Source organism: Sinocyclocheilus grahami, unplaced genomic scaffold, assembly GCF_001515645.1.
Source record: "Sinocyclocheilus grahami isolate Dianchi unplaced genomic scaffold, SAMN03320097.WGS_v1.1 scaffold2730.1, whole genome shotgun sequence".
In the NCBI taxonomy this organism is placed as follows: domain Eukaryota; kingdom Metazoa; phylum Chordata; class Actinopteri; order Cypriniformes; family Cyprinidae; genus Sinocyclocheilus; species Sinocyclocheilus grahami.
In genome coordinates, this window is record NW_015507908.1 from 24,242 (window position 1) to 38,506 (window position 14,265).

Consider the following 14,265-nt stretch of genomic DNA (forward strand, 5'->3'; position numbering starts at 1 on the left):
AAATTGTACTTTTTTTTTTTTTGTCTTCTGGGAAACATGTAAGTGTATTCTGTAGCTTCTGGAGGGTAGTACTAAATTAAAACATTATCATCTTTAAACAAAATAAGAATAACTTGCACCCCCCCCCAAATCTCAAATAGTTGAGTTTGAGTCCCTCAATTGTCCTCAGTGTGAAGATATGGATCTCAAATCACAGTGCCATTGCTGTAAAGGCATCAAATATGCAGAAGATGCTGGAAAACCAAAGGATATGCAGGATCTTTTTCTGAAGAACAGCGGGCAGTTGAACTGCTCAGGACATACAAGGGAATCATAAATAACATATCACAAAACATAAAAACAGTTATGGATTATTCAGGTAACAACAAAGAGTATTGAGGATCGAGGGTATGTAAACTTTTAAGGGGTCATTTTTATCAATTTAGATATTATTTTATCTTGAGGACTATATGTAAATATGTTATGTAAAATAGCTTATTTAGGACAGTACTAAATTAAAAATAACATTAAACTTTTATGAACCCTCTTTATTAAAATTGTTAAAATTTTTTGCAGATTCTGCAAGGGGGTATGTAAACTTTTGAGCACATCTGTACCTATAAATTAAAAACAGTAATTCATAGATTGCTTAACTAAAGCAATTAAAGCAGTGAAGGCTATATTGATAGACAATACCTGAATGGATTCTCAGCATTTATTTGTTGTTAACTGTAAAACACAAATGATTTTACTCCACTAGAATTAAATACACTGTTATCATTGACTTGGTTCTGCTTTTGTATAGTTTAACATAACATATCATTGTTTGGATGACATTTAATCACTTAAGAGATCATGCCTAAATTATATTCAAATTAAGTAGAGAAATTATTTTAGCACAGGTAGTTCAAGTAGCAGATGAGGTCAAACATTGCGAAAGAAAACAAATCAGAGAATAACATTAAATAGAATAAAAATAGAAAGCCACTTTTTTATGTTCCTACATGTAGGGGTTGTGGCTTTATCTTTTAATTAACCATCTCATATTGGTATGCATAAATCTTTTTTTTTTTAAATCTTATACCTAATTTATTTTAGGCCTACATATAATACAGTATTATTAAGTAACTTACCTTCTCTTCAAGGATCAGAATAGACTGATGGATGTAATGCTGGTATTCCTCTTAAAATCTTTTCTTGGGGGCTGTCCATTCTCAAATGTTTACTCAGCACTAGTTAAACTGGTTCTGCAAATGCAAAGCTTATTTAACTTTCCACTCCCTTTTGGAGCTACAGATGATTTGCTCCATTTTATTTGCTAGAGATGTGTTTTGCAATTCAATGCTGGGGATTTGATTGATTTGTTTCTTTTAATATTGTGGCCCTTTTGAGCATATTCAATTTGTAAGTAACACTTTGTACTCTCAGATTAAAATATTGGAAAATAAAATTTAAGTATTTCTATCCACACCAGAAAAAGGTCACCCTTAGATTGGCTGCTGCTGTCCTTCTGACATTAATATGCCAACAATGTCAGAATTTGGGTCAGATGGATGACGTATGGATGAGCATACATATTTAGTTAAATGTTCACTTGCACCACATAAGACCTGAAAGCATATTTTAAACATATTCATATTTTTACTGTAAAATACTGGGTATGTTACTGTGCATGTGGTATTTGCACTTCCTGTATGTACAAACTTAAAGGAAGAGTTCACCCAAAAATGTATATTGGCTGAAAATGTACTCACCCTCAGGCCACCCAAGATGTAGAAGAGCTTGTTTCTTTATTAGAGCAGATTTGGGGAAATTTAGCATTACTTGCTTACCAATGGATCCTCTGCAGTGAATGCGTGCCATTTTAGCCAGAAGCAATGTTTTAAAGTTAAAACACCTTAATAATGGATTTATTTCTTACAAACATGCAGCTTTTCACTTCACAAGACATTAATTGATGAACTGGAGTGGTGTGGATTATTGTGATGTTTTTTTATCAGCTGTTTGGATATAAACAGAGGATGCATTGGTGAGCAAGTGATGTAATGCAAAATTTCTCTAAATCTGATGAACAAACTCATCTATATCTTGTATTGACAGAGGGTGAGTACATTTTAATTTTTGGGTTACATTACATTGTTCTTTCCACAAAGCAAAGAATATAACATAAAATGTAATTAATTTTATTGACAATAAAATATTTTAAAATACATAATTTTGCTCTCCCTATGTCAATTTTTTGTCTGAATGCAGAGTACAGCAGCCCTAGCTCTCTGGTGTGTTTGAAGAGTGAGCTGCAGCTTCCAGTATCTGAGATACAGCCACATCAGACTCTCATTCCTGCACTCATCTGTGTTGAGATACTCGGCACAACTGCGATCATTCTTAAAAATATCCCTGAGATCGTACTCCATATCAAGATGTGCAAGAAGGGGCTCTTTAGCTGTATGAACCAGAAGGTCCTTCTCCATTTCCACCCTCCTCGCACGGGACACCAAAATACTGCAAAAGGCCCTTTGGCTTTCCACCAGCCTGTACTCTACGTCCTTCAGAGCCAGTGAAGCCCTCTGCTCTCTCTCTTTCTCCTTTTCAAGGGCCTCGTGGAAGAGGGCACCACCAGGTCCTTCGTAACGCAATCTAGATCTCTCGTCTTGCCTCAATGTTCCTCCTCGAGCTGCCGACTCTGGGAAGCCAGGGCTGGCTGCTTTTCTTTCTCTAGATCAAACTCGAGCTGAGCTGTTTCTCTGCAGTTTTCAGAGAGCATCTGTCAGTATTTCATATCCAGGTCCTTCTGGATTGTCTTTATGGACTTTTCATACTTGACCTTGGCCTCCTCGATTTCCTTTTAACACTCCTTGGACCAGATCTAATGATATGTATGCTGTAAAATGTTATTAAAAGAGTTTACACTTTGTTGAAACATAATCCTGTGTATAAACTAAATTTGACCATACATATATTGCTGTTTGCACATGTTTACATTCAGAAAGAAAATAATGTGAATGTGGACATAAATAATGTGAATAACTGACTTGATTCCCGGTTTGCAAGGAAAAGGGCATCCGCCTCGCTGAGATGTTATTGCTAGAAGATGGGAGGCAATAAAGCAACTGTGGCCGCAGATTGAGCAAGCCCATCGAGAGGGTAAGCGAGTTTACTACCGCACGGATACATAAAGGGTTGATGGATTGGTTTAACCACAGAAGGAAGGTGTAATCTGTTTGCACTATAGTATTAAGAAGTCATGGGACTATTTCTATTATTGAGAAACAGCGCACAATTTCTATTATTTAGAAAAGCTTTGCACTAATTGCTCATTATAAGATCTCATTGTTCTTTTTTCATTTGTTTTATATATTTAGCTATCTGCATTTTCTTCAGAAATGTTCAATTGTTCAATTACACTTGGTTCATTTAATGAGAAGGGTCTAAAGGATTTGGTCAAAAGAGAGGCTTTGTTTTTATTTTGTAAAGGGCGGAAACCACATTGTCTTTTGTTACAAGAAACTCAGAGGCAGATGCTAAATTCTGGGCTAACCAATGGGGCGATAGAATATTATTTAGTCATGGGACCAATAAGTCTGTGTCAGAGAAACTCTAGCTGTGTCTCATTTAGAAGGCTGTGCCCTCGGGAGGTTGCATTCGAAGGCTGCATACGTCGTCGAAGCTGTCTCATTTCAGAAAAGCAAGTAGGACACTCCGAATGCGACCTTCTTTCACAGGAATTCGGAGGATGCATGAGGTGTATCCTTCGCTGCTACAGATAACCCACAATTTTTTGCGTTGCCGTAAACAACCGTTGTTAATTTTGAAAAATGCCGGCGCCAGCAGATGTACACACAAGCGCAGATGTGGTGTTTACAATTTACCTTAAATCGTCTTGGTAAAAACGGATAAACTTTGTTTTTAATATCCTCCTCCTTTTTTCTCTCTAACAGATGTCTGCTGTATGTACGCTGCAGCTCCTCAAACATTGAACTAAATAAAACAAGTAAAAGCATTTTTTTTTTCAAATTACTTTCCAAATTTAGAAATAATTTTCCTTGATTTAAGTAGTGTGAGAGCGAAACGATGCTCTAAATGTGTTGGCACAGTTAAAGATAACTTAAAGCTCTCCTTTGATGTGTCCTTTTTAGGCAATGTTTGAAAAAATTAATTTTTAAATTAAATCTAAAAATAAAATGCCAAGCTTCGTTTGTCTTCGGAACACAATTTAAAATATTTTGGATGAAAACAGGGAGGCTTGTGACTGTCCCATTGACTGCCAAGTAAATTACACTGTCAAGGCCCAGAAAAGTATGAAAGACATCGTCAGAATAGTCCATCTGCCATCAGTGGTTCAACCGCACTTGGTTCGGTTGACATTATGAAGCAACGAGAATACTTTTTGTATGCGAAGAAAACAAAAATAACGACTTTATTCAACAATTCGTTTCCTCTGTCTCTCTCCGCATCACCGTAGCGCCATTTTGGAGAACATCCCTGTTGAAAAAGACAAGCATATGCTGGTTAGGTATGTTTTGACGCTGGGATGCTGGTTTATGCTGGTCATGTGCTGGCAAAGGACCATCATGGACCAGCAAAAGGACCAGCATAAACCAGCTTAAACCAGCAAAGAACCATCTTAAACCAGCATCCCAGCGTCAAAACATACCTAACCAGCATATGCTGATTTTTTCAACAGGGATCTGCTGGACGCAAGCAGCGTATGCTCTTCTGTGTCAGCCGCACTGCACGGATGCGCTGTTTTCGTTCAAATCAAATCAAATCAAATTTATGGGGGGTAGGGATCACGATGCCGGCTCAACATTGTGATGTCTATCATCCCAACCCTAGTTACCACTCTAATATGTCTTGCAATATGCGTGCGTGCAAAGGTTCTGCACGATCCTCTTCAATAATCGTTCAATATTCTCGGCGTCTGAAACCAGCTCAAATTGATATGGTAATATTGACGCCATCTTTAACTATACCAGAGCAGACAGAACTTGCTGCTTTGGCAAGGGGCGGGGCAGTACTGAAACACCATCTAAGCTATTCGCCAATCACAACGCACTGGGACAGCTAACCAATCACATCACATTTCGTTTTTCGGAAGGGGGGCCTTCATCAAACCCAGAACTAATCGAGCCGTTTGTGCCAGACTAAGGGAGAAAGGTATTGTAATAATGTAAATTATGTGAAAAATAGAGCATGTTCTAGTATACACCCAAAACAAAATCAAGACTTTGTAAAAGAGCATAATAGGACCCCTTTAAATAATTTACCATACTAGGCTGTTGGTGTCTGGCCTTATTTATTTATTTTTAAATGACATGAGACTTTGTGACTTCCTGCACTTGCTATACTTCATAGTAGAGCTGTGCAAAAAATCGAATACGATCGCAGGCAATTAATTGCCGATTTTGAACGCGATTTTGTGTAGCTTGTCAGTGAACTACGGCTCTGTGTAGTAAATGCCGCTCCATCTGAAAGCACGTGCTGGAGATTTACTACTAATCACAGGAGCGCCTTTACTGACGATGCGTATGAAAATCACATTCGATTTTTTTGCACAGCCCTACTTCATAGTCATTTTATAATAAATACAAACGCAAGACGTGAGAAAAACTAAGGAGTTGAAATGGCAACTGAGCTAATGAGTGATCCTCTGATGTCATCTACTGGATATAATGGTAATTTCATGTCATTTTCATCATAAGTCTTTGTTTTCCACCAGGAGACAATTTTCCCCCCTGTCTTCTTCATGAATGAAAGGGAACATTTAAAATGAATTTTTGGCAGAGTTAAAAAATAATAATAAAGGCTTTAAATTATTTTAAGTGCTTATAAAATGTAGGGTTTTATTTTGAGGGGGGGTGCACGTCTTTGTCACCCATGATTAGTTTGCATCCCTGGGTACTGTGTCTTGCTGCCAGTGGGGAGCCTACGGATCAATATAAATAAATATTATTACATTTATTTAGTTGACCTTATTTAGCTCTTCTACATTCAATTATTTGAGTAATTATTAACATAATTAGTTGTCAAGTACATTCTTAAAAATAAAGGTGCTTCACGATGCCATAAAAGAACCTTTTTGTCTAAATGATTCCATAAAGAACCTTTAACATCTGAAGAACCTTTCTGTTTCACAAAAGGTTCTTTGTGGCGAAAAAAGGTTCTTGAGATTATAAAAAGGTAATAAAGAGATGGTTCTTTAAAGCACCTTTGACTGAATGGTTCTTTGTGGAACTAAAAATGGTTCTTCTATGGCATCGCTTGAAGAACCTCAGATGCCTGTCTTTGTGACGTCACACAGACAGGCCCGTCCCATGATAGTTTGATTGACAGTAGTGTTTCAGCACAGACTGGACTGGCGTCTTACCTTAGCTCCACCCTGAGTGACTGTCATCAGTCCGCCATTGTTTCACCGCTGGAGCAGATGTAGACAAGAATGACTCCTAAGCGATTGAGGTGTTCTGTTGTTGGATGTAATAATGAACATAGCAGTCGTCATTTACTCCCGACATCTGAGCCGCTGAACTCGCAGTGGATTACATTTGTTTCTGAAGGGAATGCGCCCCCGATCTACATAAATGCGTCTATCGTCGCGCGAATCCCCAGCTAGAAATGTTTTGTTCGTAAAAATTTTCTAAGAACATTACCATGGATTGTTCTAGCAATGTTTTTAGCGGGTAGTTTTATTTGTGTTCCCAGATGATTTTTTCAACAGGGATCTGCTGGACGCAAGCAGCGTATGCTCTTCTGTGTCAGCCGCACTGCACGGATGCGCTGTTTTCGTTCAAATCAAATCAAATCAAATTTATGGGGGGTAGGGATCACGATGCCGGCTCAACATTGTGATGTCTATCATCCCAACCCTAGTTACCACTCTAATATGTCTTGCAATATGCGTGCGTGCAAAGGTTCTGCACGATCCTCTTCAATAATCGTTCAATATTCTCGGCGTCTGAAACCAGCTCAAATTGATATGGTAATATTGACGCCATCTTTAACTATACCAGAGCAGACAGAACTTGCTGCTTTGGCAAGGGGCGGGGCAGTACTAAACCCCCATCTAACCTATTCGCCAATCACAACGCACGGGGACAGCTAACCAATCACATCACATTTCGTTTTTCGGAAGGGGGGCCTTCATCAAACCCAGAACTAATCGAGCCGTTTGTGCCAGACTAAGGGAGAAAGGTATTGTAATAATGTAAATTATGTGAAAAATAGAGCATGTTCTAGTATACACCCAAAACAAAATCAAGACTTTGTAAAAGAGCATAATAGGACCCCTTTAAATAATTTACCATACTAGGCTGTTGGTGTCTGGCCTTATTTATTTATTTTTAAATGACATGAGACTTTGTGACTTCCTGCACTTGCTATACTTCATAGTAGAGCTGTGCAAAAAATCGAATACGATCGCAGGCAATTAATTGCCGATTTTGAACGCGATTTTGTGTAGCTTGTCAGTGAACTACGGCTCTGTGTAGTAAATGCCGCTCCATCTGAAAGCACGTGCTGGAGATTTACTACTAATCACAGGAGCGCCTTTACTGACGATGCGTATGAAAATCACATTCGATTTTTTTGCACAGCCCTACTTCATAGTCATTTTATAATAAATACAAACGCAAGACGTGAGAAAAACTAAGGAGTTGAAATGGCAACTGAGCTAATGAGTGATCCTCTGATGTCATCTACTGGATATAATGGTAATTTCATGTCATTTTCATCATAAGTCTTTGTTTTCCACCAGGAGACAATTTTCCCCCCTGTCTTCTTCATGAATGAAAGGGAACATTTAAAATGAATTTTTGGCAGAGTTAAAAAATAATAATAAAGGCTTTAAATTATTTTAAGTGCTTATAAAATGTAGGGTTTTATTTTGAGGGGGGGTGCACGTCTTTGTCACCCATGATTAGTTTGCATCCCTGGGTACTGTGTCTTGCTGCCAGTGGGGAGCCTACGGATCAATATAAATAAATATTATTACATTTATTTAGTTGACCTTATTTAGCTCTTCTACATTCAATTATTTGAGTAATTATTAACATAATTAGTTGTCAAGTACATTCTTAAAAATAAAGGTGCTTCACGATGCCATAAAAGAACCTTTTTGTCTAAATGATTCCATAAAGAACCTTTAACATCTGAAGAACCTTTCTGTTTCACAAAAGGTTCTTTGTGGCGAAAAAAGGTTCTTGAGATTATAAAAAGGTAATAAAGAGATGGTTCTTTAAAGCACCTTTGACTGAATGGTTCTTTGTGGAACTAAAAATGGTTCTTCTATGGCATCGCTTGAAGAACCTCAGATGCCTGTCTTTGTGACGTCACACAGACAGGCCCGTCCCATGATAGTTTGATTGACAGTAGTGTTTCAGCACAGACTGGACTGGCGTCTTACCTTAGCTCCACCCTGAGTGACTGTCATCAGTCCGCCATTGTTTCACCGCTGGAGCAGATGTAGACAAGAATGACTCCTAAGCGATTGAGGTGTTCTGTTGTTGGATGTAATAATGAACATAGCAGTCGTCATTTACTCCCGACATCTGAGCCGCTGAACTCGCAGTGGATTACATTTGTTTCTGAAGGGAATGCGCCCCCGATCTACATAAATGCGTCTATCGTCGCGCGAATCCCCAGCTAGAAATGTTTTGTTCGTAAAAATTTTCTAAGAACATTACCATGGATTGTTCTAGCAATGTTTTTAGCGGGTAGTTTTATTTGTGTTCCCAGAACGTTCTCCTATAAGGTAGGATAACATTCTCTAAAAACATTCTAAAAATGTTTAGCGATAACATTGTTAGAACATCATTCCCTAATATTCTTATAATGTTTTTGGCGGGTAGTTTTATTTATGCTCTCAGAACGTTCTCTCAAAAGATAGGATAACATTGTCTAAAAACATTCTAAAATTGTTTAGTGAGAACACTGTTAAAACAGTATTCTGTAACATTCTTATAAAGTTTTTAGTTTTATTTTTGTTCTTAGAACGTTCTTCTAAAAGGTAGGATGACATTCTCTTTTTTAGTCACAACATTATTAGAACATTATCCCCTAACATTCTTATAAAGTTTTTAGTTTTATTTTTGTTCTTAGAACGTTCTTCTAAAAGGTAGGATGACATTCTCTTTTTTAGTCACAACATTATTAGAACATTATCCCCTAACATTCTTATAAAGTTTTTAGTTTTATTTTTGTTCTTAGAACGTTCTTCTAAAAGGTAGGATGACATTCTCTTTTTTAGTCACAACATTATTAGAACATTATCCCCTAACATTCTTATAAAGTTTTTAGCGGGAAGTATTATTTATACAGTAAATGCTCAGCATCATATGTTGAAGAACTCAGTAAAGTGCAGTGCATAATCAAGCGTCTGACTGTTGTTTGCTCAGAGTGCTTATCATTGTCTTTGCTTGTTGTGGTTCTTGCAGAAAAATGATACAGTCATCTGTATTAATAGGTGTTCAACTGTTCTCCTCCAGTTTTCCAGCTGCTCTCCCAGTTAGCAGCACTGAGCTCTATTCTCTGTGAGCATGATAGAGTTTTTCCTCATGGCCTATAACAGAGGAGCATACAACAGTTTAAACAGAAAGAATACAAATACATATTACATCTTAAGATCACAAACAATACTGAAAACTTTCTAAATTAACCAGCCTATTTAGTATTCAGAAACTATGTGAAGACTAATTTATTGAAAGTATACATATGACACCATATGAGTATCTTTTTTTTACTCACACCCCCCTTTAAACCTATAAAAAAATCTGGTGCCCCCTTTTTACCGATTTCCCATCCCACCTCAGACTACCAAATAATTTTACTAAACATTATGAAAAATTAATGCTTTTTTAATTAAAGAAAACCTACAGGGAAAAAATGCCTGCATCACTTGATAAAATTGAAAAATTGCATAGAGAGAATAACTGTAATTATTGTTATTATTATTATTCTCTCGGTTATTTATTTATTTATTTATTGTGGGTTTCATGCTGTCCGCTAAGGCATAGGACACACACAGGCTTTCCTCCTCACCAACGATATTAAACACTGTGTCTACACCGGACGCAGCGGCAAAATACAGTAGAACCCATTATAATCAGTGACGCTGTCTACACTGGATGCGGTGTGGTACGACATGACAAAACCTGACATTAAACTGATGCCTTGTTCTATTTATGATGTACTGACACAAAGTTAAAATGTTTTGCAATGGTCGCTTTGCAGTGGTGGACAGTAACGGAGTAGTTTTAATTCGTTACTGTACTTAAGTAAATTTTTCAAGTATCTGTACTTTACTGGAGTAGTTTTATTTTTTAGTAACTTTTACTGTTACTTCACTACATTCCAAAGCATAAGATCGTACTTTTTACTTCACTACATTTCATAAAACATATCGATACTCCTTATAATATATCACGTGCTCCGACATGCAGAAGTGGTGTCTGATTCATGAACGAACTTATTCTTTTCAATTAACCTTTTAAATCGGTTCGCAAATCGCACCAAACGATTCATTCACGAATTAGAATGAACCGATTGCAGCTGTTCTCGAGTCGGCAACTCACTGATTCAAATGAACCGTTCAGTGCGAGTCTCTAGTGAACTGAAGATATGAATGTTTATTCATCATAATCATACTGAAATAAGTAAATATTGTTAGCTGATGCTAACTGACTAGCTAACAAGCTTGCTGGTGCTAAGTTGAGGTAATTTTTAGATATAAAGTCCAACTATTTTTATTCAACCACCTAGATAGATTACATCTGGGGGAAAAGAAAGGATGTGATGTTCAGAAAATGGTAACTACAGTAATTATCAAAGTGGGAAGTGATGCCCTCTGGGGGCATTTGGCCAGGGGTGTTTTTACACCACAGACAAGGTTTGCTAAGAAAAAAATCATTATGAAAATATAATTATATTTTCCTTAAAATGTTCTTCCTAACTTCAGGTCTTATTCTCATGTCATATATATAACTGTGATATTCTGCAGAACAACAAGCTTTTAAACACTTTTTTCTTACTGGTGAAAATCAGATGGTCAAATCTGTTTTCTCTCAGGTACATCACAGTGTAAGCTTCACAGTGAACATTACTACATCACTCTCCTCAACGTAGTCCATATCAACAACAAAAATATATCTTGACTCCATATAGTGGTTATTTTAGGAAAATCCTAGGTATTTTGAGCAGTAGGATTATAAAAAATATGTGCCAATATAAAATTAAATTAAGTAGCCTATATAAAATTGCAAAATAAATCTATCTGTCAGTAATTTTTTACTTAAGTACATAAAAAATTGAGTACTTTTGTACTTTCACTCGAGTAAAATTGAAAAAGGAGTACTTTTACTTTTACTGGAGTAATATTTTATTATATGTATCTGTACTTTTACTCAAGTACTTGATTTGTGTACTTCGTCCACCACTGTCGCTTTGTCACGCCTAGTGCCTCATCATATTTTCTGCATTTAGCTTTTCAATGACCAGCACCTGCCTGGGTCTGTGTGACTTATGTGTGTGATCTATGGCTTTTCTCTTCCCTTTCAAAAACCGATCCATCTCCTATACTAAGTTACGTCCTTTGGCTGTTTACTGTTTTATTTATTTTATTTTTCTGCTGATTGCCAGCGCCCTCCCTGCAATACTCATGCGCCCAACCGGAACACTTTGAGAACCACTGATCTGTCTTCTTATTTTTTATATTTACTCCAGGTTGTTATTTAGCTTAATAAAGGTTAATACTTTGTTGAATGATTTCTTTACAGTGTTATTGTGTTAACACTCTTGTGGTAATTGACGCCTACGACAAGAAATCTGGTTTGTTTTGGAAGTTATTATTTGTTTGTCCTTACTTATGTTATTGTTATATTTACTCCAGGTTGTTATTTAGCTTAATAAAGGTTAATACTTTGTTGAATGATTTCTTTACAGTGTTATTGTGTTAACACTCTTGTGGTAATTGACGCCTACGACAAGAAATCTGGTTTGTTTTGGAAGTTATTATTTGTTTGTCCCTACATATGTTATTGTTTGTTACCTATTAAACTTACATTGTTAATTTATTGGGAATGTGTTCGTAGAGAGGTGGGTGCCATTTTCTTTCTGATTTTTCTCCTGTTAATGCTAGTTAGGGAGGTAGTTATATCTATTGTATTTTTCTTTTCTTTTCTTTCTATAGCTTAGTTAGTTTCTCCCAAATAGTGGGTTTATGTTTGTTATTTTGGCCTTGCCCACTCTTGAAGTTTGGACATCCTCCCATATCTGTCAAATAAAATAACTTGTTTTGATATCGAGATTCTTGGCCTTTTGTTAAAGCTCTGAGGTTGGGAATTGAACCTCGCTGCCTCCACACATCACCTTTTCTATTCTGTTACTTGTTCCTCTAACCCTAGACTAATTGGGAACGTAACACCAATGTTTTTTAACCTTATTAAATGTATGCATCATCTGGCTGTTACCAATCAAATTAAATTTACAGTGCAAAATTACAACTGCAATACATTTTTAATAGGCCTATACAAAAAAGATATGCTGAGGAAAAAAATCATACTTCTAAATACACTAAACCGCAGTAGATGATGGGAATTCACTTATTTATTTAACTGATTGGTTGGTTCAAAAAGCTGTTCTGAAACAATGCAGAGTGTTGCTTGGAGAATGTGAAATACTTCTGCTGTCATCTTTCTTTGGGACTATTTTCATTGGTGAAACAGAACAAAACAGTCAATATTGTGTCTAAAATGTACTTGTTTGTTGAACTAAAATCAAGGTAATATTTGCACCCGTAAAAATATTCAGCAAAATAGTTCCCTTGTCATGTATGTTACTTAAATACATCATGTTAGAAATAAACTAAACATGTTGAATTTTTACCGCAGTATGTTTCTATGAATGCCGTTACACATTTCATTTCTCCATGAAAGTCTCTCACAAACAATCAGGCAGTGCAAGCCTCAACAACAGCTGTTTGCGCTGAATGTAAAAAAAATCAAAAGAATAATGTTAACCCACAGCCACCGATTAAATCCGAGAGCTCTCTGACCCTCCATAGACAGCAATGGTACTACCACAACGGTCAAGGCACAGAAACATAGTAAGGAGGTCGTTAAAATGGTCCATGTGACATCAATGGTTCAATCATAATTTTAGATTTCAAGTGAACCGTAACGTTACCAAAACGTGACGTGTAAACTCTGCTGATCACGGATTGGCCGGAGAGAATCGTCACTACCTGCGTCACTGAACTTGCGACACAAAAGAACTGCTAGATTTAAATCAGCACAGCCAGCGAAGGATTGAACGCAATGGTTTTGAACAAGCGCACCTTTTTTTTAACAACTAAAATGTTTTGTTGTCTGTTGCGGAAGAACAGACGTTCCTCTTGTTGATCGCAGAGGAGCGGATTCAGCGAGAGCTTGATGGGGCGACACGGAATGAAAAAGTTTTTTTAGGAGTCGTGGTAGTAGAGGCAGCGCAACTATAACGACATGTGAATAATCTCGCCCACTCTAAAGTGGTACTGAACTGCAGTGAAAATGCAAACCGTGCAGAGCCGAACCGTGCCGTGCCGTACTGAGCCGTACCGAGCCGAGTTGTACCACGCAGTGGAAAAGCACCATTACAGTACCTTTGTTGTAAATGGAGATTTTTATTGCGTCATCCATGTTCATCTTCAAGCAGGCAGTTTGGGTTCTGGATGAAAAAAAATCTAGCTGTTATTCAAAGGCAGCATTACACCCAAAATTAATGCAACTGTCACATAATTCTAAGAAAGTACAGGTGTATCTCAATAAAGTAGAATGTCGTGGAAAAGTTAATTTATTTCAGTAATTCAACTCAAATTGTGAAACTTGTGTATTAAATAAATTCAATGCTCACAGACTGAAGTAGTTTAAGTCTTTGGTTCTTTTAATTGTGATGATTTTGGCTCACATTTAACAAAACCCCTGAAATCACCATTAAGGAGACCAGTGTTTCCTTTTGTTGGGCTCTTGACCCTTGATTTATTGGCGTTTATGTTATGCTGGTTTTTTTGCACTTCCGGCTTCGCTACCGTTCGGACGTTTTTGCTTACTGCTCTGCGCTTTGCTCCCTATTTCTGTACTTTTCTAAGATTTTTCTAAGATTTTTACTTCAACAGATCAGCACAGTGCTCAAACAACATATTTTTGGCACAAACACTAAAACTAAAAACTCTCTGGAATAATACCACGAAAAAGAAGACTTTTGCCTCCCACTGCAAGCAGCTTACATTCCGGAGAAGGGAAAACACAGCTGCCCACATTC

General features: G+C 37.0%; 1 pseudogene; it reads right to left on the bottom strand.

The window, feature by feature from the left end:
• Nucleotides 1-2,210: 2,210 nt before the first annotated feature.
• LOC107575568 (coiled-coil domain-containing protein 127-like) lies at nucleotides 2,211-2,845 on the bottom strand (annotated as a pseudogene).
• Between the last annotated feature and the right edge of the window lie 11,420 nt (nucleotides 2,846-14,265).